The following is a 26,565-nucleotide window of genomic DNA, read 5'->3' as shown; positions in this document are numbered from 1 at the left end:
AAGACACACACACCCTCTCCGTTGTCTTCATTTTGGAAAGCTGCATACAACAGGAACCAAGCCAAGAAATGTTAAACTGCATAAATTCATTGCCTCATTGTTTTAGGTCTTCTGCCCACTCGACTACAACTTAGCCGTCATCAATGAATAAGATTCCAAATTTATCCAATAAAATCCAAGTTTACATATGAATTTTAATAAATCTGAAAATGAATTATCAGCCATTGGATTTATTACCATCACAAAAAAATAAATAAAATAAAATGAACAAAAATGTACGAGCTAATCTAACAAAACAGTTATTTTTATATCTATTTTAATTCTACACCTAAAAGCATTATAAAACTAATAATTTTAACTGTTCAGACATTTATGTCCTTTCAATTCTAATTGTTCTTATATGTAGGTTCTATCTCTAGTTGATCTGGTGTTGGTCTTATTCTAAAATGCAAATCCTGATACCAAGATCAAATAAAGATCCGTGGTGTAACAAATAAAGTATCAAGTTAAATTCAAGTTGCACTCTTCTGAAAGTTGAAGGTAAAGCGCGGGCAGTATGAACTACTTAAGACTTCTACTCAATCATGGCTGACAAAATTTAAATCTTTTAGGAGGACCAACTTAATTTTAATCTATTTCTAAATTGTAAGCGAAAAGGTAAATTGATTTCTTTTTTTGGGTTACATGTAAAAGATAAATTTGTATCAAAATTACCAAAATGTTATGGCTTATCTTAGATGAGATTCCTTCAATAAGTTTCCAGATTTTTTTTCGTATGGGCACTTTTAATGATAGTGCACACATGAAACCAATCCCTTCAAGGTAATATCCTCCAGCTGCAATTGTACTGTTCCAACAACTTCTGGAAGGCCCCATGGAAGTCCTTGTGTGAGTATGCCAATAACCCTCATCACAGCCTCTTTCATCTCCTTAATTGTCTCAAAGACAGCCTCTAAGGTTTTCCTTGAGCTTAGGGAATAATCAAAAGTTACAGGAAGCAAGGTCTGAACTACAGAGAGAGTAAGGAACCGTCTTGACGCCCATCTTGGTCAAAGTCTGTGATCTTATCTGAGCACTCTTGGGACAAACTTTGTGTAAATCTTTCGCATCTTCAATTCCTTGTAAATTGTGTGTGCAGTTCCCACACAGACATCAAACTGTGCACTTAAATTTTCTATACACACAACGGTCCTTATCCATGAAATTCTGTACTTGGCCAATCAACTTTGGTGTTCTGAATCCTTACTTCTCCCACACCCTCATCATCCCTCAGACTCCCTGCCTTAATTGAATTTCTTGTGTTACTCAAAAACTGATACCCGATTCATGCAAGATGTCTAAAAGCAATCTGAAGCTGTAGTAATTTTTCCATATTTAAAACAGAATTTTATTGCATATCGTTTTTCTAAAGTGTCCTTACATCTAGATTGCATTTTTGAAATTCACCAGCTGTGACAATCAGGCTTTAGTAGGGTGTATTCCAATTCCTGCTGCAGCTGTGCATTTGAACCTGAAATCATAAAAATTGATCATTCATCTCATAAGATGTATAGCAATAACATACTGAATTTTCCAGAGTCTATGACAATTTTAAATGCCTATACAAAAAATCTGGAAACTTATTGAAGGCACCTCATAAATAAATGAGAGATTTTGTTTTGTGTTTACAAAGTTATAAAATGTTAATCAACGTTTTAAAGGGAACATTGCGGAGTGATAATGAGCCGGTAAAGCCAGCTAGGTAAATATATAAATTAATAACTTTGATATCGTAAAAAAAAAAAAAAAAAAAAAAAAAACAACATGATTACCAACCAAAGATCACAAAATAGTTGGATCTCAGTCAGAATACTCTGTGATGTCATAATAGACTTCATTATTTACATCATTCCATTCTTCTCATTTCCATTATTTGTTCTTTCTCCCATCATCCAAAACATTCATATGCAGGCAAAGTGTACACGGTGACAAGCAAGCAGGATTTTAGAATATAAATTTATGACTTGAAATTGATAGAAATAAAGAAAAATGTCAATACAGGATTTAAGGCTGGGAGAAGGAAAGTATTTCTTCGAAACTCCGTGGATTAAGGACTATCCACTTAGTGGTTCCTTTTCAAATTAAATATGTTTTTAACTCTTTTTCAAAGTGTTTTTAACATGTTTTATTAACTATTTGCTCTTATGCACATTTTTTTTCTTCATAAGTTTTAGTTTCATTTTAAGCTGATGCACCCAAGTCATATGGATATATTTCTTTTATTTTTGAAATCACAACTTTATAATATATAAGAATCAATAGTCATAAAATGCTAGCTTAGATAAATACTTTTGCAGTTTTAACAAAAAAGCTACATTAATAGCAGGGCATCTATTTACATCGACCATCCACATAATGCCAACGTCAATATATTACATATGAAAGAGTCCACTGTGGAATTTCCACAGGTCCTACTAGTCTAAATAAATAGATATAAATATTCTGCATTTCTGAGTTTTTGAGTAGAAGATGTATTATTTGTATTTATTTACTGTTCTCATCTTGAGTGTTATTTTCACACTGCTGTGGTCGATGTAACCTCAGACCTTCAGGTGTTCATAAGAACCCATAGTGTAGTGGATAAAGTACTTAGTAAAATTCAGTTGTAAAGTTACACTCTTCTATAGATTGAAGGTTTAATCCCCAATGTGGGTGACACTCAAAAATACAACCGTGAATTAGGATTTCCACCCAGTCATAGCCGACGGAATAAGAGCATGCTATTCTCAACCTTTTGTTACTTTTTAACAGTAATTAAGCTATTTAATTAAAATAAAACGATAAATTATCAAAACCTTTCTTAAAATATGTTAACTTTCAAGGGAAGTAATTCAAAGGAACAGTTTTTAAAATTACAATAAATTGATATGTAATGTAAAAATAATACTTAATAGTGGCAATATAGTAAATCGTCTGCTCATTTTAACTAAAAGAAAATATTGGACACCAAATGAATTTTTAAAAAAGTACAATTTATCAGTGTTTATTTGAAAATCTGTAAGGTCAAATTTTATATACTAAAATAAAACACTATTTCTATTAATACTAACTACATTTTAGGCATTTCATATGCAATAAACAATTATTGTAGAAATCATAGAAATATGAAAAATTGCTCAAGGCTTAATTCCTAAATGCTGAGTAAGTCTGATTCTGCAGCAAATAAATAGTTTTAGCAATACCCTCCTCCTGCCTCTTATACATTCCTAAGATTTACAGATTATCCAGAAACATCATCTAATCTCAGCATCAAATTAATCCCTTTTTTAAATTTTAAGTGATGTAATTAAAAGTATATCCGATTGTATAAGACTTATAAATACTATCTCTAAGTTTAATTTAAAATCATAAAATAATTGGGAGGTAATCTCGTTTTGTTTTAACTGTTTTACATTTAAGATTTTTAAAATAACTTTTTTGCAACTCACAAGAATGAAGCTTTTTAATCCAGACTTTTTTTTTCTTACTAAAAAAATATAAAATAAAATAAAAAAAAAAGAAAGTACAGATCCGATTTTCAGCAAAAATGTAGCTATCTAATGTTCCAATTTACTTTCATTAAATCACTTACAGAAAGATCATAAAATGATTTTCCAAAATATTTTATTGAATTACAAGTCAGCATCAAGGCTGCAAACTACTTGAGGATAAGGGTTAATGGGGATCATCAGCTGGATGCTAAACCATACTATGAGAAGGTTGAAAATACTGAGCGAAAAGGAGAAAAACTGATTACTTAAGACAGCTCAACAAGTATTTGTTGACATTGAATTTGAAGACAACTATGTTGTAGTTTGCAGGAATGCACTCCTTAAGTAATGTTTCTAATAGATGTGTGAGGTTCTTTAAAAGAAAATGTTTGAGAATCTTTCTGTTGAATTCTGGAATCTGCATGGGATTTCAAATAGAACCCTTTATATAATCCATGAGAGTAGCATGCTCTAGTTCCAAAAGCTATTTTTCTTTAACCACCCCCCTTTTTTTGTTTCATTAAAATAAACATTTTCAAATATTACAAATGAAATGCGAATTGCATATGAAGAGAAGTAAGCTTGAAATTAATATTTGGAAAATTTAACCCACAAATAATTACAGTCCAGAACCATGTAAAAGATATCTTGTAAATGTTCCTACATTAGTCAGCAGTGATGAATTGGTTTCACTGCAGGTCATGGGTTTCAAATCAGATCTGTTCAAATCAGCAACCCAAGTTTTTCTTGAAAGAAAAGTTCTTCAAATGAGAGGGTATCCTATGCACTAGAAATATTGCCAACTGAGAGAAAAATGGACAGCATTAAAAAAAAACAAAAAAACAATCACTCCAGCAATCCCATTTTCTACATTTAAGACCTCTGCCAAGAAAGATCTGTTACCTGTCAGAGAATACCATTTGTTGCAGCCATATTTATTTCTATCAATAAACAAACTCCTTTTTATATGAAAGAGATTTGAATAAAATATTCAAGTTTTTTGTTTAATTTTAATATTTAAATTAGAATCTTTAGTTACTTTGTTCAAAATGCAGCTCGTTTGATTCATGTAAAATTCATACTTATTACAGAATATTAACTCCATCTTACGAGAGAATCAGAAATGTTTGGGGTAGAGCAAATTCTAATACTTGTGGAGACAGTTCATGAGAGGAATTTGTTGGTATTGGATTTGAAGATGTTATAAGGCAGGGAAGCTGTCTTGTGGTAATGTGTTCCACATCAGAAACCCTTGCAAAGAAGTTCTATTTGTAAAAATTCTGTCTGACATTAAGCAACCAAAAGAAAAAGGACAACTTTTTTGTTTTTCTTATTTTGTTGTTTGTTTTTTTCTTTTTTTCATTGTTGAAGCAGGACTGGATTTTTTGCCATTAAATAAAACTACAGTAATACAAAATACTATCTGAACATTTAGGTGAACAACTACTGTTAGTAAAGCAGTACAAATAAGAACGCCTGAAAACAGTCCATTTGTATGCATCATGAACTGAATCTGCTACCTCAACTGTTCTAAATCTACTAATCCAAGAACTTATCCATTCTTTCAAGATGCTCATAACACTAAAGTCTACTCATCTCGCTACACTGTTCACATTTAATCTTCCTCTGAAGTCATCAGAACTAAGCCTATCTTTAAGTTTCACATTACACATCGATTGTATCATTCGCGTAGAACTTTTCTCTATTCAATTCATGCCAAACCTCACTGGCCAGGTTTCACTTGCATGCACATTTCATAAAGTGGGTTGGTGCATTTTCAATGCAGGACGGTTAACGGGAGTTACAACCCACATACATACACCCTGATATAAATAGAAACGCACATGGGATATTTGAGTAGATAGTCGATTAGAGTCGAAGCTTGATAGTCAGTCGGACTTGATCTGAGGTAGAGTTAGTTTAGAGACCAGGAGGGCCAGACAAAGATGCATCAATGAAAATGCAAGAAACCTTAAGTCAACAATGCAGTTTCCTCATAGACGAATATAGAGATTCTTGACAGAAATCTGTGTTGTTTTTTTTTTACACTGCCCACCACAACAAAGTATGTAGATACTTACACTGGAAGTGAGAATATGAACCACTATTGATAACATCAAACAGGGAAAGACATACAGGCGGGCAGACACACAAAAGACAAGGCCATCAAGCCAGATATAGTAACATGGAACAAGCCTGAAAGAACTGCACTCATTATCAACGTCACAGTTCCAAATGATTTTGGCCTTAATAGAGCTGAACGGGAAAAGATAAATATCAGGACCTAAAAAATTATCTAAAAACGACATGGTCTCTGAAAGAAATAAACATTATATCGGTTGTGACGGGAGCAACTGGCCTAATAAAAAAGAACCTTCAGAAATATTTAATAGCAATCCCTGGAAGAACAAGCTGTAAAGAAATACAGATAGCAGCCATAAAGGGAACAGTGTCTATTCTTAAAAGAGCTCTCGGATATAAATTTAAACTGTAATAGAATCAAGTGTTAGCCCGAGGAAGGAGCCCCTTTATCTCTTCAAACTAACAAACGTAAAATTAAAAAAAAAAAAAAACTAAGAATAACACAGCAAGTAGATACACAACTTAAAGGTCTTTAAAGGAGCTAGATCGTGTGTATACACACCAGACTGCATAAATGTATATAAACTGTATATATAAGACTAGTATATAATCAAATAGGAACAGGTGCACGGGGAGGAGATTGAAGAGAAAATCACAGAAGCCATTAGAACACCCACACGATAGAGCAAGACGTAGATAAACACGGTTATACAGAAGGCAATATATAATATATCACCTACACAAGTATGCATCAAGAAGTAACGTTACATGATATCGTCTTAAATACATTCCATGTTAAAATAATTATGAATTCACTACTATCGACACATCAAGGAGAAAAGAAGTGTTTGTTCTTTAGTTTAATTAGAAAGGTTGAAAATTTTCTAACTACTGAAATATTCAATTTTGAGAAAGAGGGGAGGGCGGTGTTTTCAACAATCTCAGATGGTTTTTGCTCAACTATCTTCATCAGTTATTCTCTTAGGTGAAAAATAATTGACAAGATGAGGATTTACATTAAGGTGTTAATTATCCCACATGTTTACATATGATATCCTGATGACCCAAAAAGGTAAAAAGTATAATAGAAAGGTCAAGAGGTCAAGCTGTTTTCCTTTTGTTTGTTTGTTTTTTTTTTTTGTTTTTTTTGCAAATAAATTTCAAGTAACATTTCAGTTCAACTCTTAAGAGATACGTTTCTTTTCCTTTAAAAAAACAAATTGGTCATTTGGTAAGTCAACCCAGTAATGAGATAAGTAGGTAAAATGTAAGTGGCACAGAACACTCCCTTAAGTATACAGGAAGTGTGACTAATTCCAAAAGAGATTGGGGGAGGAAGGTGAACCACATTTTAATTACCATAAATCTCTGTACTCTAGCAATTATAGCATAGATTTTTATAAGTACCAATGGAACTGCCTGGCACTTCAGATTAAACAGTTTGATCTTTTCATCTAACTTTTAAACTAAATCCTTCAGAGTTAAATATGCTTCAAGTAAAACTGAAAGAATTACTTTACAGACGTCAGCTAATTTCACACGCCCACACAATATATTATATATAACAAAGTAAGCTTGATTTTACTGCCTCTATAGTTCCAATAGAAAATAAAAACTTGCTAAAAAAAAAAAAATCTTTCATCCTCAGCACACAGTATTTCTTAGTTTCCAAACCACTAATGTGTGTGTGATATTTATTTATATATATACATATATATATATTAACTAGCTGACCACCCTGCATTGCCCAGTTGTACAATACGCTTAAATATGATATTTTAATTTATGTAGGTTTCATATATATTATTATAGAATCAATCCTCTATTGAATATTATATATTATGAGGAATAATTTTCCCAGTGGACTAATTTGCAAAAAACTTGTCTTTAAATGAAAAAATAATGATAATGTAATTCATCAAATTCTGTCTGTGTTTGATTACAATATCAGCTGATATTTGGGCTTGACGATGAATGCCCTGTAAAAGGCATTTGATTAATGTTTAGTTTTAAAATATGCAAACAAAAAAAAATGATTTGTGGCGATTTTAAATAGTACCTCTTTTATCGTAAATTGAACTCATAAGAAAAAATTTATTTTTCAAGCAATGATTTTATCTTCCTTGGCCGGTGTAACATAAAATATTCCCTAGCAAAAAGCTTTTTAAGATTGGATTTTTTCTTTACTTATTGGATGAATTTCTGTACAAAACATATCTAAGAACACTGCCAGGCATATAAATTACCTTTGTGCGAAATTTGCAAAGGATAGGCTAATCTGTTTCGGAACCTATGAGGGAGGAACTCACACAAAGTGACTTTTGCATAATAGTAAAGACTAGCCTGGGTTCCCAGCGTTGCTAAGGTGTTTATAGAAAAAAAAAAAAGTAACATCTTTGCCATTGCGTCAATCACCAAACCGGAAGTGGTGAAGGTTTAAATTAAGGTTGGTCAATCAAAAAGAAGGGATGACTTTCGAAAATATCGGTGAAAAAAGCGACCCCTCCTTGTAGAAAAGTGTCCAGTTGAGGGGTGAAAGAATTAATGTTTTTAGCCAACTTTTCGATATTTGTCGTCCGAAGAGCTGAGTTTCAAAATGATGCCGATCTCATGAAAATCCGTTGCCTCTGTTGAAAGTTTTAGGCAGACATACATACATTAAACAGACAGGGGAGATTTATATTATAGATGTCTGTCCATCGATTTCGGTGAACACCACGAGACATCACTGATGATGCTGTGACTCGCGCATGAAATTTTTGTGATAAGAGTTGCATAATCTTCAACTACACCTCTTCTGAGTCGGCACAGTTAAATACCAATAACAAATAGAACTTTCAAGACAACAGGAAATAAAACCAAAATAAACAGAGCACATGAAATGCCTGCTGGTACTGGTCAAGATCATCGTTGCTTAACTTCAGTGATCTGACAATGACCAATGTGTCAACATTATTCCTACTAGTGTGTGTGTGTGTGTGTGTGTGTGTGTATATATATATATATATATATATATATATATACATACACACACACACACACACATATATATATATATATATATATATATACACATACACACACACACACACCAGCAGGAATATCAGATGTTTAGGATTAAATGAAGATCACTTTTTTTTCTACTAATATTGCTTTCTATGCTTTTACTGTCCCCTTTTTCTCCTTTTTCATATAGTTGGAAGCTGAAATGTTGGAAAATTATTAATTAGTTTGAATTTGATTTAAATCAAATAAGTGCAGTTGATTTTAAAGGGAGTTATGTCTCCATGAATCACTGAGATGATGGCATGTAGAGATTCAGCACATAGATACAAAACAATTTTCATTGACTTCAGGGAATTTTTACATATGCTATGATCAAAATTTACCATAAAAATGGTTGCTTTTTTTTTTTTTTTTTTATTATTATAAAGGCTGTTTTTCAATTCATTTTAAAATTACAAGTAGCATCTCTTCCTGTTGAACTTCAAAATCCTTGATTTCCAAATGTGGGTCAGGAGAGGAAAGTATGCTCCTTTATCAGACAAATGCAGTCAAAGCAGAAATAATCTAAAAAGGGAAAACCCAAAAACAAAGCAAAGGGAGAAATACATAAACTTTTTTTCTATTTTTTTACAACTTGGTTAAAAAATAGCACAGTAAACAGGCTAAAGGTTTATAAGCAAAAAAAAAATTGATAGAACATTAATGTCTTAACATTTTTAATATAGCATGACAATCTTCACTACAATCTTTGGCCTTTTAACTAGGAGCAAACTAGGCTTGTTTTCGATTCCAAACAAACCAGAAAACAGTGGGTAATCTATTATTTACGAAGGGTTGCAATGGTCTTACTAACCAGGTTTATTCTTGTTTTTTCCCCTCTACTTCACCATTCTTGTCAATGAAATAATTGTACATAAACCTTCAATAAAATTTTTGAACGATTTGGGAAATTTGAAATAGAACGGCACGTGGAGTAAATGATGTATATTATGGTGAGTGACGATTCCTATTAAAAGTAAGATAGACATTTTCTAGTCATGGTGACAAAGGATGACCAACAACAATTTTCAAACATTTTTGAATGGCCTTGCGCCTAATTTGTTCAAATGTTAAATTTTATATTCTGTGTAAATAAATATTGCAAAGTGCAGTATCTTTTCTGATACTACACTATCTTTTCTGCCCTGTCAATAGCAGAGAAATATTGACAGACTAAAGCAATTCTTCCCCACCAGTTTTGGTAAGTTTTTCCCAACATTTATAACCGACTGTGTCTAATTCTGAAAATTGAAAATATAAACACTCTTAAAAGTTAATTTTCTTTTTTTTGCATCAAGACAACGAAGTAGACACTTATATGAGGGCTTCTTGCTGATAAGAATTTACTAACCTCAACTTAATTGTGTTGGAATTTGAGAAATATTATTTGAATTATTTGAACTACTATTTTGGTTATTTTTACAGTTCAACTGATGTAATTTCTGACCTTCTTAAGGTGCATCTTCTCGAACTTGGTAAGCTTAAAAAAAAAAAAAAATTATAGACAAAAGAAACTGCACAAAGATTGGGTGACAATCATCTGAATAGATCTAGTATGAAATTAAATACAATATGGGAATCAATTTTAAGTAGTAGTGGTAAAAACACCATAAAAAAATAAACGTGTGTGTGTGTGTGTGTGTATTATATAAATATATATATATATATATATATATATATATATATATATATATATATGTGTGTGTGTGTGTGTGTGCGTGTCAAACCCAAGTAAATTCAAAGAACAAATTTTCATAATTCAATCAAAAATACAGTTTATTAGTAGACAAATGTTTTGGACTTTTTTTTTTTTTTTTTTTTTTTTTTTTTAATTACATTTTCACCCCAAACAAGGCAAATTGCCACTTTGGTGTAGGGGGCTACTATCAGGGGCAACAACTACTGGGGTACTATGTAGGGATTTGGGCAGCAAGGTGTCGGTTCACGTTACACTTGAACTTCTGCACGTCAGTACTGTTGGGGAAGCAGGGACCTGGAATGGAATTCCAGAGTCTTGCGGTTCTGGGGAAGAAACTATTGGAGTAAAAAGATCTTTTACATCTAGGGACCTCTACAGTGTGGGGGTGGGATCTAGTAGCCTGTCGGGTTTGTCGAGGGTGCTCGCGTCGTGGGGGCACAAGTGATTGCAGTTCATCAGAGCATTCACCACTAAAATACTTGTAGAACAGGCAGAGGGATGCAACATTTCGTCGATGGGACAGAGGCTGAAGCTTAGATGCCAGTTCAGGGCCTATCAGATTTGCGACTCTCTTTTGAACCTTGTCAAGGAGCGAGAGACTAGTAGCAGATGCACCAGCCCAGATGTGGCAGCAATACTCCATACATGGGCGAATGGTGGCCTTATAGAGGTACAGGATACTTTCGGGTGTTAGTAGTTTTCTAGCACGGTAGAGAGAGCCCACCTTTCTTGCAGCGGCCCTGGCAATGCCTTCAATGTAATTGTTCCAACTCATGTTTCCTGTGAACGTTAGGCCAAGGAGTTTGAAAGATGGACTCTCAGATAAAGAGTCGTTGGCCATTGCTATTGGTGGTAGAGAGGGTTTCTTGTAATTATTGAATGAAACTAGTTTAGTCTTGGCAGCATTGAACGCGACCAACCACTTTTGTCCCCATTCCACTACAGATTGGAGGTCTTCCTCTAGTGTTTCTGCCATTTCTTTAGAAATGTGTTCATTCGTCTTCCTGTCGTGTCTGCCATAGAGTGTAGTGTCATCAGCATATATACCCATCTCAGAGGCAATGTTGTCGGGGAGGTCATTTATGAATATCAGGAACAATAGAGGTCCAAGGATAGAACCCTGGGGCACTCCCGCATTTATATCATATTGTTTAGATGTGCGACCGTCGAGGACTACCTGGATTTTTCTCTTATCTAAGAAGGATTTAATTATGTTAAGTATTCTACCAGTGATACCGTATGATCTGATTTTACTGAGGAGACCCTCATGCCATACCCTGTCAAAAGCCTTAGATATATCTAGAGCTACCGCTCTGCCTTCCCCCGCTTTGTCCAGTGATTGGTATATACGTTCAGAGATCACGGTGAGGATGTCTGCTGTGGAACGGGCTTGTCTAAATCCATATTGTTTGTCAGTCAGTAGTTTAGCATCTGTAACATCTTTCAACCATATACATTTTTTTGGTCTATAGAACATAAAATTTCTAGAGGCTTCAGTGTATATATATGTATATATACACTGATGAAGCCTTCTCTAGAAATTTTATATATTCTGTACACAACAAAAATGTATGTGGTTGAAAAAGGCTGAAACAATTGTATCCTAATAAAAACTTACTTTGATGACTTTATGGAAATTTATTCTGTTTTTAAGAGGTTTATGAAATGAAATTAAACTAGAGCAATAGTTCTACACTATTGAGCTATAACTAAAACCTTTGTATCAAGACACATGTATGTATATATTTATATATATCTATAAAAGTGAAAGTCTGCATGTGTGCATACACTTCCCAACCAAATAACTGTCAATTTTCAGTCTACAGACTAGATTTAACATAAGGGGTATTGAGATTTGGGAAAATATTTTTATTCGGTTTTTGGGCAGAAATTTAGCTGTTAAGGGGTCAAAGTTCAACGATTTTACCTTTGAGAACTCTCCCAACCTCCTCCAGCAATCTTGGGTGTAAACATTTGAAATTTTAGATCTAGGTTACTTGGACATGGATCTAACTTTATAATTTGATTTGAGCCCAAAACAAATGTTAAGGGTACTAATTGGGATCAAAGTTAAAAAAAATTGACCTCTGTGGTCTCTACCAAGTTACTCAGCCAATTTTTGGTCTAAACATTTGACATTTTACATAAAGTGTATTCAGACATAGGGTAAGCTTTTTAATAGTTTTATTTTTTTTGCTGAAATTTTGGCTTCCAAGGGATCAAAGTTCAAAAGCTTTGACCTTTGTGGTTTCTAGCAAACTATTAAGCCAATTTTGGGTCTAAACATTTGATATTTTACATAAACGGTATTCAGACATGCAGCAAGCTTTTTAATCACTTTTTGGCCGAAAATTTGGCTGGCAAGAGGTTAAAGTTTACAAAGTTGACCATTGCAGACTCTACCAAACTCTGCCAATTATGGATCTAACCACTTGAAATTTTAGATATAGGTTACTTGGACATGGGTCAAACATTTTAATTTAATCTGAGCCCAAAACAAATATTAAGAGGACAAAATTGGGGTCAACGTAAAAAAAAATTGCCATCTGCGGTCTCTACCTCTACCAACTTTTTTCTATGATAGTTAAGGAAGCCTATTATATAGAAAGGCATTACCGTACATATTCACACTTTTTAATATATACATATGCACATAAAGTTATGAACAGTACAAAGGGCCAGAAAGAAGCTGGGCAGAACTGCTAGTTATATATAAGGTCATAAGTACTTAACTATGTAAACATTAAGTTATGATTATTGAATTTGTAACCATAAAACAAATTCTAAAAATAATTTTAACGCTGATATTATTTCCAAGAGAAAACATTAGATTCTAACCAATGCAACCATCCTAAGTTTTTTTTTTTTTATTTTGACAAAGATTTAAATTTTTATTTAAAAAAAAACAAAAAGCAAACAAAAATCAAGCAGAAAATTGATGTTTGCTTAAATGAAAGAATGTTGCCTAAATACACACACACACATATATCACAAGCTGTCTAATGAACATAACCCAAATGTTCAATGCAGAACAATGCTGTTCTTTTTCTAACTCGATATATATATAAGTGCAAAAGTACTTATGCCAACTAAGATTGATTTTTTAGAAATCTGGACAATTTCAGTTTTGCTCTGATAAACAGGGGTGCTAAGAAAGAAATGATGTGCTCATCAAAGCAGTGCAAAAAGCCCAACATATTTCATAATAAAAGTTATGATGGAGACAGATGTGTAAAAAAGACACAAATTTAAGCCCAAAAATAAGTCAATAAAGCATTGTTTAATAAAGATTCATAATTCTATAAAAATGGAAGGTTTAAAATGGTCTAATTTCGACCTATAAAATAAGGAAACCCAACGTATATTTGTACATTAGCATAACTCTACTTTCATCCTCACGCAAAAGTTAACACGTAAAACATGACTTACTCCACTGATAGAAGTGAATTTAGAAACTGCAATAACATTTTCTTTAGGTCATCAGAAATGATATTGAAATATTCATATAAAACTAATCATTTTAATTTAATTATTCATATATAAATTATCATATGAATAGTTAAATTATTGATATAATTCTGTGATTTTATGAATATTTCAATAATATAAATAAGAAAGCAAACATTGGTGAAGCATATTGTTTTGCAGTTATTTTTGACAGAATATACACTAATATATATCACTTGGAGAACTAGAAAATTTCTCAAAATTATTATTGTAAACATGTTTCTATACATTCAACATCAAATGTTGTATTTTAAGTTATAATATACTAGTAGGACCCGTTTGCCTGGTGGAAGCATGACAGATCTAGGACAATTTAAGGACCTTCCCCTTGAAAACAAATTAAACTAAGGCTGTTGTTGGTGGCCACTGATGTCCATGGAAAATAGCGGATACTGGCGGCTGTGGCCCAAATGAAATAATCTGGCTTCCACTGTCAGGCATTGTTTTCCAGTGGCAGCTGCTGTTTGATTGTCAGCACTGCTGCTAACTGGCGATCAGTGCTGGTTGGGGGAGGGAATAACTTGCAGGTACTGATGGATTCTAAAAAAAGCATTTAAAAGGAAAAAAATTTACATACTTATTTGTCATATCTAAATCAGTATAACTTAAAAAAAATTACGAAAATGGTCCATTAGAAAAATAAGTAAAAACAGAAGTTCTCGAAATTAAAGATTCTCACTGTATATTAACTCTTTACATGAATTGAAATCAGTGGTAGATAACTGCTTTCTACTGAGGATGGTACCTTTCAAGTCAGCCATCGTTTTTCTTCTCCATATACTGCACATATTTTTTTTCTAAAAGTAGCTCTAGCACATCTAGTAGTCAATTTTTAGGGCATTCATAGTCAACATTAAGACCAAGAAGGAAAAAGTAGTCCTGGCGGTTTCCGTTTGTTGTTGAAATCTTATTTACCGGAATAAGAGAATTAGCGGGCAACCAATCAGAGGCAACAAACTTTCTCCAAGGGAAACTTATTTTTTATTTTACTATGGGAAAGATAATGATATATTTGTATGTATCATCCAGTTACAGTGCAAGTAGAATCTGTGGAATATGTAGACTTCCTCCCGGTGTCGAGTGGTTGCGATGGTAGGTATAAATATTTAAAGGAAAAAATAGCTACCCCTTCCTCTGTGTTGCAATTGCAATTGTGATCCTAGGATGTAATGTAATATTTTATTATCATGATTGAATGTGTCTGCAAAGGTGTTCGAAAGCTACATAATATAGTGGCTATTAGCCTAGCTGTATTGAATTTGTATGTGGCGTCTTGTTGCAAACCTATGATACTTTTTTTCCAGGGGAAAATTCCTACAGTTATTTTATTAATATAGAGATGAACTCCAAGCGACCTAAAATTCTATCTGCAGTATTCGCTCGTATCTGGCACACTTAGATTAGTTAATTTTCCATCTTTGTAAGGTGAACTGAAGGCCTGTTTTGTCTCAGACTATAAATAAATGCTATTACATTTATTTCAATAAATAATCAATTAATAGTAAATTTTAAAAAATAATGTGAAATGAGACGAAAAAGGACACAAGTCTCATTTTTTTAATATGGAGATAAATTGTTAATAGAGGATTCATCAGATTTGTAGGCTTTATTCTGTTCGCCAATGCGCAATACAGATTTCATAAGTATTTTAGTCAAGGTTTCTGGACTGGTTAAAGTAGTTAAAACTATCATAACCTAAAAGGATATACAAGGTGCCTTTAATAAGTTTTCCAACTTTTTTGTACAGGCATTTAAAATTGTTGATTCTTGATAATTCAGGATGTTATTGCTGTACATATTATGAGATGACTGACCAATTTTTTTATTTCATGTTCAAATGAACAGCTACAGCAGGAATTGGAATACTCCTTACTAAGGCCTGAGTGACTTTCAAAAATACTGACACTTTAGAAGAACAATATGCAATAAAATTCTGCTTTAAATATAGAAAAAATTCTACAGAAATGTATGAAAGGCTTTGGACTGCTTCTAGACCATCTTGCATGAATCGGGCATCAGTTTTTTGAGTGATAAAGATTCAAAGAAGGCAGGGAGTCTGTGAGGGATGATGAGGTGTGGGAGGAGTAAGGAAGTCAGAACACCAGAGTTGATTGGCCAAATAAAGAATTTCATAGATAAGGACCATTGTGCATCTATAGAGACAATAAGTGCACAGTTTGATGTCACAATTATTTGCGACGAACTGAAGATGTGAAAGATTTGCACAAAGCTTGTCCCAAATGTGGTCAGATAAGATCAGACTATTTGACCAAGATTGGCATTAAGATAGTTCCTCACTTTCCCTATAGTCCAGACCTTGCTTCCTGTGACTTTTGATCATTCCTAAGCTCAAGGAATAATCTTAGAGGCTGTTGTGATGAGACAAGATGAAAGAGGCTATCACTGACATGCTCACACAAGAGGACTTCCATGAGGCCTTCCAGAAATTGTTGAAACAGTACATCAAGTTCATTGCAGCCGGAGGAGATTACTTCGAAGAGCAGAGTTTTATGTGTGTACTATCAATAAAAGTGTACAAAAACGTCTGGAACTTATTTAAGGCACCTCGTAAAACTCATTCAGCCTTTTTTTTTTTTTTTAAATATGGCTGCACAGTTTCCTGAAAGAACTCTGAAAAATATAGCGAATCTAATGATCATCTCTAACACTTTAAAAGTTCCATTGTTTTTTGTTTGCTGTACTTATATTTACCCAAAACAAAGCCTCAAAGACAAAGGAACTACTGTGAATTATTGGCTAGATTTATAGAGGCATACTAAGTGGAGAGTTGTGCAATGAGATATTTGTTCACATTATATTTAAATTTCTACATGTTGTACAGTCGGGAAAACAGGGAATTCCAAACAAGAAGTTTGAGGAAAGAAGTTATTCTGGCATTAGGAAACCTCTACAGTGAGGGGGTGGATTTTGTTGCTTTTTGAGTTGGTCTAGAATATTTACGTTAAGGGGGAACAAGTCCAGCAAGTTCGGAGCACATTTCATTGAAGTAATTGTAACATTGTTGCCCTGGGACAGAGGTTGGAGGTTGATAAATAGTGTGGAACCTTAAATTAGAGGCCATTTTTTTTTTTAAATCTTGTAGAAGATAAATAGACTAGTGGTTGGCACACAAGTCCAGATGTGGCACAAATACTTCATGCGTGGGTGAATGGTGGCTTTCGTAGAGATATAGAATACTGGCAGGTATGAGTTTTATAGCCCAGTAGAGGGAGCCCACCTTCCTTACAATAGAATTGGCAGTTTTTTCTAAGTACTAATTTTTTATTATTTTTAAACTCAAAAAGGGAATAATTGGTACCATCATCTTTTATGTCACATCTTTTACATGCTAGCATGTATTAGATGGCTTTTAGAAATTGACTTTCAAACTGAATTATCCGTGGCCAAATCTGCATTTATCTCAAATACATTCTTATCACTTGCTCTTCTAAATAATCCTGTTACCTAATTAGATAGATTAATAGATGGTCACTCTGCATTGACAAACTTATTAAATCTGTGCTGATACATCTACCACTAGTTTCTCATTCTAAAACAGTTAGAAAAAAAATAAATTTCAAATCTAATAGGTCCCACACTATCGACCTTTGTCTCATCATCACAATGTTGTATCCCTGTGTCCGTTTTATAAATACTTTAATGGAATGCGCTTTGATGAATTCATAGCACTTGTGCTCCCTCGACGTACATACTTTCCATAACCCAATAAGCAACAAAATTCCACCCCTTCAATGTTGAGATCCCTAGATGTTGAAAAGCCTTCTAGTTTAATAGTTTCTTTAGAACCGGTAGAGTTTGGAATTCCATCCTTGTTTCCTACTTCTGACTGTACTAAACTGCAGCAGTTTAAATATGTGAACAGAAATCTTGCTGCTCAACTCCCCATAGTCCTCTGTTAGACATGATCTCAAGTAGTAGCCCCTTACATGCAAGTGGTAACGAGTTTTGTTGGGGGGGGGGGGGGTAGAAAAAAATATATAATTACATTTCTTTTATAAAACTTCCTCATATTTTGGTTTCCATTCACAGACTACTATTTTGATATTAACTGGGTTGGCATTTGAACAATGTCTTTCACAAGATAATAAACACACACACTAATGATCAGTGAAGTGTGCTTGACACAGATGGGCAAATATTCTGCACAACACATTCTAAAAATAGTCCCTCCCTTAACCCATCGAATGACAAATTAAAAAAAAAAAATTCAGACTCCTTCCAGGAATATGCTTTTCAGACTTTTTTTTTTTTTTTTTTTACACAGGAATCACCACATTATCAAGGCCAAGAGGCCACTCAAGGATAAGGGTTAAAGAGTGTACAGTAGAAATTGGACAATATAGTAATCATTAGTAATGAAAATTCGGTTAATTTGATAACTTATATGGAACGGCTCATCAAGAACTTATTTACGTTAGACGTGAACACAACCATATTGTAGTCAGCCGGAAAGCAGGAAAACGGAAAACAATTCCACAGGCGTGCAGTTCTAAGAAAGAAGCTTTGTTCATGGAATCTACATTTAGGTTTAGGCACAGATAAAGAGTGGGGGGAATTATTGATAGTGTTTTCAGCTAGACGAGTGTTTCTTGTGAAAGTTTGGCGAGGGGGGACCATAGACTTAAGCTCAGTCGAACACTTTCCATGAAAGTAACGATACAACAGAGACAAACTCGCAACATCTCTTCTGTGAGATAGAGGTTGCAGGGAAGAGAAAAGGACATCTCCTACGAGGCTACGAAGTCTATTTTGAACTCTATCAAAGCAGGACAAGTCCTTTCTAGCAGCTCCTGTCCAGATGTGGCAACAGTATTCCATCCTTGGACGTACCTGGCTCTTATATAGATAGAGAATTGCATCAGCAGTGAGATATCTACTGGATCGATAGAAAGATCCCACCATTTTTCCAGCAGCCTTGGCAACAGATTTGATGTACGTGTTCCATTTAAGATCAGGAGTAATGGTCAAGCCAAGAAGCTTGTCAAAACTTGAGGCCTCCTGAAGACGAGAGCCATTCATTTCAATTGATGCCAGATGTGGATTAGAATGTTGATGATGTAAAGAGAGAAGCTTGGTTTTAGATGCATTAAAAGTAACCAGCCACTCCTTTCCCCATTGTACTACGTGCTCAAGATCAGAGGAGAGAGAATCGGAGAGAACTTGGTAGTTTACTGTCTTAGATGTGCTACCATATGTCGTCAGCATAAATGTCTACAAATGATGTAAGGATGTGATCTGGAAGATCATTAATGTAGATCAGGAAAAGAGTTGGGCCCAATGGACCCCTGAGGGACACCAGCATTAATACTGTGAGCTTCTGATTTTTGCCCCTCAACTACTACTCTTATGAACCTATCAGAAAGAAATGATTTAATAATTGAGAAGACATTTCCAGCTATACCATAGCTAGAGATCTTGTGAAGTAAACCTTTATGCCATACCCTATCAAAGGCCTTAGATATGTCAAGAGCAATTGCCCGAGAAAGGTAGCCTCCGTCGAGAGATTTGCTAATCCTATGAGATAAGCACATCTGCTGTAGATCTAGCAGAACGGAAACCATATTGAGTGTCACTAAGGTTATTTTTGTTGAGATGGTTGATTACTTCTGTATTTAACACAAATTCCAGCAACTTACTCATGACACACAGAAGACTTATTGGCCTGTACTGAGAGGGGGATGAGCGATCACCTGAATTCTTAAATACAGGGCATACTGATGAAATTTTCCAGGGTGATAGGAAACTATTCTCCTTAAGACAACATTTAAACAGTTTTGTAAGTATGGGCGCTAGTTCAGGTTGAAGTTTTTTGAGTACTATGATTGGAATACCGTCAGAGCCGGTTGCTTTACTGGAATCAAGGTTTTTGATTAGCTTGGCAACATCACGTACAGATATACGTATATCACATAGCGTATTTTCTGATACAGGAGGAAATATTGGGGGTTGGCGGCCTTGATCGCAAAGGGTAGAATTAGCTGCAAAGTTCTTGGCAAAGAGTTTGGCTTTGTCTGATGCTGACGAGATTAACTCAGGTCCATTGATGATAGTTGGGATAGAGCACACGCTTCTGTTCCTGATTCTGTTTGCTATTTGCCAAAACTGGTGGGAACCAAGCCGCTGATCAGCTACTTTGGACTTAACGGATTGAGCATACAACTCTTGCATTCTTTATTACTTTCTTACAATAGTTGCTGGTAGTCCTGAAAGCGGCTTTAGTTTCCATACATCTATTACGCTGGAAGCAGTGGAAAAAGTGATTTCTGTGCGCAATGGCAGCAGCACATTCTGGAGAGAACCATGGCTGGCTGTTAGGTTTTTGCTGGAATTTTTTCGAGGGTATGAAACGGTCTATACCTACAATTAACCATTCGGTCAGGTCTGATACTATAGAGGACACATCCTTTTTAAACATGGAACGCAGAGGTAGATCGGATCTAAATGTACGGAAGCTATCCCAGTCAGCCTTAGTGTATCGATATACTGTACGATGGAGAGGTACGTCTGGGGACTTATTTCATTTTATTTTTATCTTAATTGATACAACAGAGTGGTCGTAAGATCCAAGAGGAGACAGAACAGAAACTGAACATAGTTCAGGGCAAGTTGTGAGAAAAAGGTCTAGTAGGCTTGCATACTGGCCGTCATTGTCGGGCACACAGGTGGGTTCATGAACAATCTGAGTGAGGTCATAGGCAATGGAGAAATCATGACAGAACCTCCCCTCATCATCGGTCTTGTTTGAGTGGGTCAACCATTCGACGTTGTGAACATTGAAGTCTCCACATACGTGAATGTTAGCTGAAGGATAAGCAGATAGGACTTGGTCAATTTTCTCAGATATGCTTTTAAAGATAGTAACTCCGCTGTTGTGGGGGCGATAGAGAGTAAATATAAATGCAGTAGTGTGAGCTAAAGCAACCCGGAAGCACATATAGGGTAAGTAAGGATCTTCCCTGGAGATGTCCCTACCACATGGAAAGCTATCTTTAATATAGGCACATATTCCATGCCCATGGCGATCTTATGGGTCAGATTTAGAAGTTAAATTAGAGTATCCTTTAATTGCAAACTCTTCTAGGGAAATAGCCTGTCCTATGCCAGTTTCGCTTAAAAATAAAAGGTCTGGTTTAGTCTCCTGTAATTGGGTTTCAACCTCTGGAAGGTTAGAACGTAGACCCCTGATGTTGGAGAAGGAGACATGGTAGTAGGGGTCTACGTTGTAAGTTGGAGAGCCGAGTTTAATCGTGTATTTTTTCTTGAAACTTGTCATGATGAAATTTTGAAATTTGTGAACTAGGTCGTCAGATTTACTTAGAGCAGGACAGAGAGGGGAAACTAAGAGAGAAAAAGAAACGAAGAATTTTTTTTTTTGTAGCTCATAAGGTAAAGCCATAACAATTACCCACTAATATGGCATAGAGAGGCCCCACCAGAAGCTACTGCATGGTCCAGAATCCATTCACCAAATGGCAATACAGCAGCCCCAGTACTTTGCACCTGCTGATAGGACAGCCTCCTTAGTGGTTAATCCAAGGTTCGGGTCCCTGACTATCAGGCGGATAACGTCAGCCCAGATAAAACATTTACCTCCAGCACCCGTACTAGTGACATGGCTACAAGGATAGACATAGAAACAGAAAATCTCCGCCATCTCTGCGAACTGTTCGCGTAAAATACTGGCAACCTAGAAAACAGCTTTTTCTTCTCCCTTTGTCAGAAAAATCATTCATTAAAAAATGAGGACTGAGGGACAAATAAGGAGAAGCGAGAGTAACAGGAGCTGCCGATAACGCATCCACAATGCGTTTTCTACTCTCCATTAAAAAAAAAACAAAAAAACAAAACAAAATTATTAAGTATTCTACTTAATAAAAGTCCAACAGACGTGTTTAAGGGAAAGTATAGTGATAGATTCCCCTCTCACAAACTAAAAATGAGTACAAGGCAAGACATTATCAATCAGTTAATTTGACAGTACTAATACCCCGGTTAACCAGGAAATAAACCCCTCCCTCAAAAAAGATATTGTTTTTGAAGTTATTTTAACCAAGTGTTGAGATCTTACAATTAGCAGAAAAAAATTCATAAAAATTCAGAGCATCTTAAAAAAAATAATATGAAGATATTTAAAAAAAAAAAACATTAAAAAAAAAAAAACTTTTGCATTGAAATAAAATAAAGATGAATTTATAAATAAACACCTTAAGCTAAATCACCACTGCCCCACAAAAATTTTTTTTAATTAAAACATTCTTTTTTTCAAAATGATTAAGTGAAAAACTAAGCAGAAAGAAAAATTATTTAGAGTTTAAAGTGGCAGATCAGTTTCATAAGTTTAACATAAAACTAGACTACCCGTGACCCGTTGGGTCAGTATGTTATATTAGCTATGGAATTCATGTAGGAGCATGACACTTGTAACGTAAAGAAAATAGGTTTTTTTTTTGACATAACAGAAACATTTCTATGAAAGTATATTAAAATGAAAAATCACGGCTGGATCACTCAAACATGAAAAAAATCCTCCCTAGTCGTGTAAAGTTACCTACTTTTCTGAATAATTGCTCAAAATCAAAAATTAAACATGATTTTCCTACGAATCGAACGGCGACGAAAGTCATTTAGCAGCAAAAACGCACATGAACCTACCGATGAGAAATATAAGAATGAAAAACCCATATTGGAATGCTTCAACCAAGTTATAGAAACTTAAAATCTAAAAAAAATAATTTCGAAATAACGTTAATATTTCAGTGTGCAGGTAAAAATCTGCAAAAGAAGTGATTTGTGTTTATTTGTTTACGTTGTTATGGGTTAATGTTTATGCACGCATGTGCAACCGGATGTTGTAAACTGGAAAGTGGGTTACATCACTCGTTACAAGGTCATTTGAGTTTTATAATTATATAGATATCAATTTCTGGTCTACTAACATTTTAGAACTTTACTAAATTAAGTTACTACTAATGCTAAGTCTGATTGGCAAGATTTATTGTTCTTACCACCAGGTTTTTCTAGTCAAAATATAATTGTTTTTTTTTTAAATGAATAAATAAAAAATAAAAATTTTTTAAATAAATAAAATTTGAATCTTATTAAGGATTGGGTATAGCTATCAAAGTTAATCTCCAAAACCAATTGAGTACAAATAATTTTAAATGTCGAGGAGGTTATAAAAAAAAAAATAAAATAAAATAAAAAAAGAAAATGGTGCTTGTCTATAAATGGGCTGAAAAATTTTTTTACAAGAAAAATCTGAAAAAAAAATCTTTATAATGTACATACTTGTCACTGCATGAAGATGTCATATTCCAAAAATCACAAATCGATCAAGTAGTTTGTTTTTTTTATTTAAGAAAATCAAATATTACCATACGGTTTATCAAAGATTTGCTCCACGTCATCCTTGAAAGCTAATGACACTAACGATACCTGGTGGAAATATGGGATTAACAAGGGCAGACAATCGACTTTTATTTTTTTTTCTTAAATGTCGAAAACATTTTTTTTTATAATATAAATACAAAATGATAAATTAACTTATTTAATAAATAAATAAATTGACTACTTTTGATAAAGAGAATGTCGAAAACACTGGGGGAGGAGGGTTTCGTTTGAAAACAGACTTTAATAAGCGAACATGAAAAACTTAGATGAAAAGATAAATCAATCAAGTATGTTTTTGTTTTTTTTAAAGAAAATGATTGTCTGCCCTTGTTGATCCCATATTTCTGCCAGGTGTCGTTAGCTTTCAAACAAGATGGCGTGGAGCAAATCTTCGATAAACCGTGTGATAATATTTGATTTTCTTAAAAAAAAAAATTTTTTTAAATTTTAAAAATTAAAAAATACTTGATCGATTTACATGATTTTTGGAATATGACATCTTCATGCAGTGACAAGTACGTACATTATAAAGATTTTTCAGATTTTTCTTGTAAAGAATTTTTTTTCAGCCCATTTATAGACAAGCACCAAAAAAAATAAACAGTATTGAATTTCAAGTAACTTAAATAATTATTCTAACACAAAGTCATTAAATTGATATTAATAAACATGAGAATTAATAACTTCTCTATATGTATAAATGTTCAAAAATTACTCAAAAAGGATATGTAGTTTCATCATATATAATAAACAAACCTAGATAAAATATATATTTTTAGCCACAAGTGTAAACATTAGACATATTCAATCAAAAATTATGTCGGTTAAAAATAAACATTCTTGCAAAGGTTAGAAAATGGTATGAAGAATATTGACACACAACTGCAGGTTGTTCAAATTCAATGTAAAAAAAAATTCAGTTAATATTTCAGTAAGTCAATATTTTACATAAATATTTTTTTTAATCTTGAAACAATGTATTTGTCTCCGGTTATTAAATGGGTTGGGCAAGCATTGTAAACTTTTGAACTGAAGAATAAATGTGTCTTTCTATTGTGTAAAAAGGCTCTGAAGAGATTACTAGATCAAAATTTGGATAGTGTCAATGGAAGTCATATTTATTACTAATGGAGATTTGGTATTTGTGTGAAGCCGAAACTACACTATTACACTTATTAATTGTATTATTTCAATCCTCAATTCAGGGAGGGGGGTGTAGTGTAATATCTGTTCTCTTATTCTATATACCACAGGCATTACCTCCTTTTTGAGGGAAGGAAAGGGGACAGTATCTGTTCTGTTATCATGAGATCATCGTCCCATGCACTACCTCCTTCATTTGAATGTGTGTAACAGGTTTTTTTTTCGTAAAAACATCCACCCAGGCTAACAAAAATATGTGACTTGAGTATATGTACAGTAAAAGGTATACGTGTAAGCTACTTTTCATAGTGAGCACATTTTGATGAAATAAAGTTGGTAAAGAACTTGTAAGAAAATTAAATGTCAATACCGGATGAATTTTCATGAATTTTAGCGCACTGTAATTTTTACCGAAATAGATAAGTACGTTAATTTTCTTTTTAATAGCAATATTTTAGATAATGGTTAACCTGAATAAGCACCTTGAGTTATTTTAATAAAATTTGGATGAAAATTTTACTTCTGTTTACAAAATGTACAATTCTTTTTCTGAAAGAAAATAGCGTTCTTCAAATTTAGTGTGAAATACCTTGTGTATCTATGCATATAAATATACTCCCATAAATATACTCCCATCTTAAAGAAAAAGAGACTTGTCAAAATGATGAATTCAATATCAAAATTGTCTTTCAAAAATTTTTTAAACTTTACTGAATTAAATACTCGTGAAATTTTTGCCTCATTAGAAATTTGTTTTCATCTTTTTTGACAACTTTCTTGTGGTCTTTCCTGTAAGTACCCAATGTCTTTCTAGAAAGAATTCTGACTAGACACATATCGGGGAAACCAATGCCAACAATAGAATCTTCGGATTCATATGATATGATGATGGTTAGAATGGTGAAAGAGACAAAAGTGTTTATTACTAATCAGTTCTAACAGTTTTGTGGAGATTAAAGGTTCAATCTTTAATACAGGTGATTATTATAAATGACACTTCTACTTTGTCACAGCTAATGAAACAAAAAAATCTACAACTATGGATCAAATAAAGGATTCAGTTGTAAATTTTGTATAGATTCTAGATTTGGAAAACATGTACCTAAAAGGTTGAAGTTTACATTGGTGGAAATGTGAAAATCGAGACGAGAATAGAAGTCTAAATAACAAAAATTGTAGGAGTTGAATCCTAAGTTTTCTATGAGTGTCATTTCAAAAGTACAGTCTCCTATTTTTTTTTTTTATCTAAAAAAGCTGAAGCACTATGAAAACAGGAGTGGTACCATTAAAACAAGCGACTGTGTGTGTGCTCCAGTATTTATTTTTCTAAATAATCACCACCATTCTCAATGCACTTTTTACAAGAAATTCAATGATGCATCTTTGCTTCTGACGCACATCCATGACAGGGTTTGCTTTCTTAGAGTTTCACACCATCAATATCTGCAACAGAGGGATTAAACTTTCAGGTTATAAATGCATACGTTCAGTCATCATAATAATGCAATTTGTAATCCCCTCTGATCCATTCGGGCAGAATTAAAATACCAGGTATTACTTTTGGAACATCCCCAGTAATTATTGTAGAGTCTTAAGAAATATGAACCAAATTGTGAAAAAAAAAAAAAAGAAAAACAACCGCATAGGAAAAAAAAAACTGCTGATCTGAAGAACATTTCACATTATCAAAGTAGTTTTTTACCAATTCTTAAAAAGATGGGAATCAAAATCGTCAAAAACACTAGTCATAATTAAAAAGACTAGTTCATATTTGGATTCTTCAAACTATTGTTTTCATCTTGAGTGTTATTTTCTACAATGTTTCAGTCGATGTAAGCAACCTTCAGGTGTATCTTGTTGAAATATAAAAACACTCAAGACCAGAACAGTAGTTCGAAGAATCCAAATACAAACAAAAATTCAGAAATAGAAAAGACTAGTTATTTACTTATGCTATCTTAATGATCAAGTTGCTTATACCAAAGTATATTTTGTGATTACATTATTGATCATAGATTGAGAGAAATACATTCAGATAAAACAACTTTTAGTCACACGAGTTATAAATTATTACAGGGAATGGTTACTTGTAGAACAGGGTTCAAACTGTAGCAGCTTAACTTCACTTTGATTAGTGACTGAAATTGGACTTCAACTAATCCAATACCC

At 33.6% G+C, this 26,565-nt stretch overlaps 1 protein-coding gene across 3 annotated transcripts in view; it reads right to left on the bottom strand.

Annotated features, from left to right (window-relative positions):
* LOC145284782 (GTP-binding protein Rheb homolog) overlaps positions 1-26,565 on the bottom strand; it is a 194,282-nt gene that overhangs the window by 139,768 nt on the left and 27,949 nt on the right. The window lies entirely within an intron of this gene.

This window comes from Euprymna scolopes, chromosome 9, assembly GCF_053919585.1.
Source record: "Euprymna scolopes isolate OS-2025 chromosome 9, ASM5391958v1, whole genome shotgun sequence".
NCBI classification, from domain to species: domain Eukaryota; kingdom Metazoa; phylum Mollusca; class Cephalopoda; order Sepiida; family Sepiolidae; genus Euprymna; species Euprymna scolopes.
This window is presented reverse-complemented; position numbering and strand designations above follow the sequence as displayed.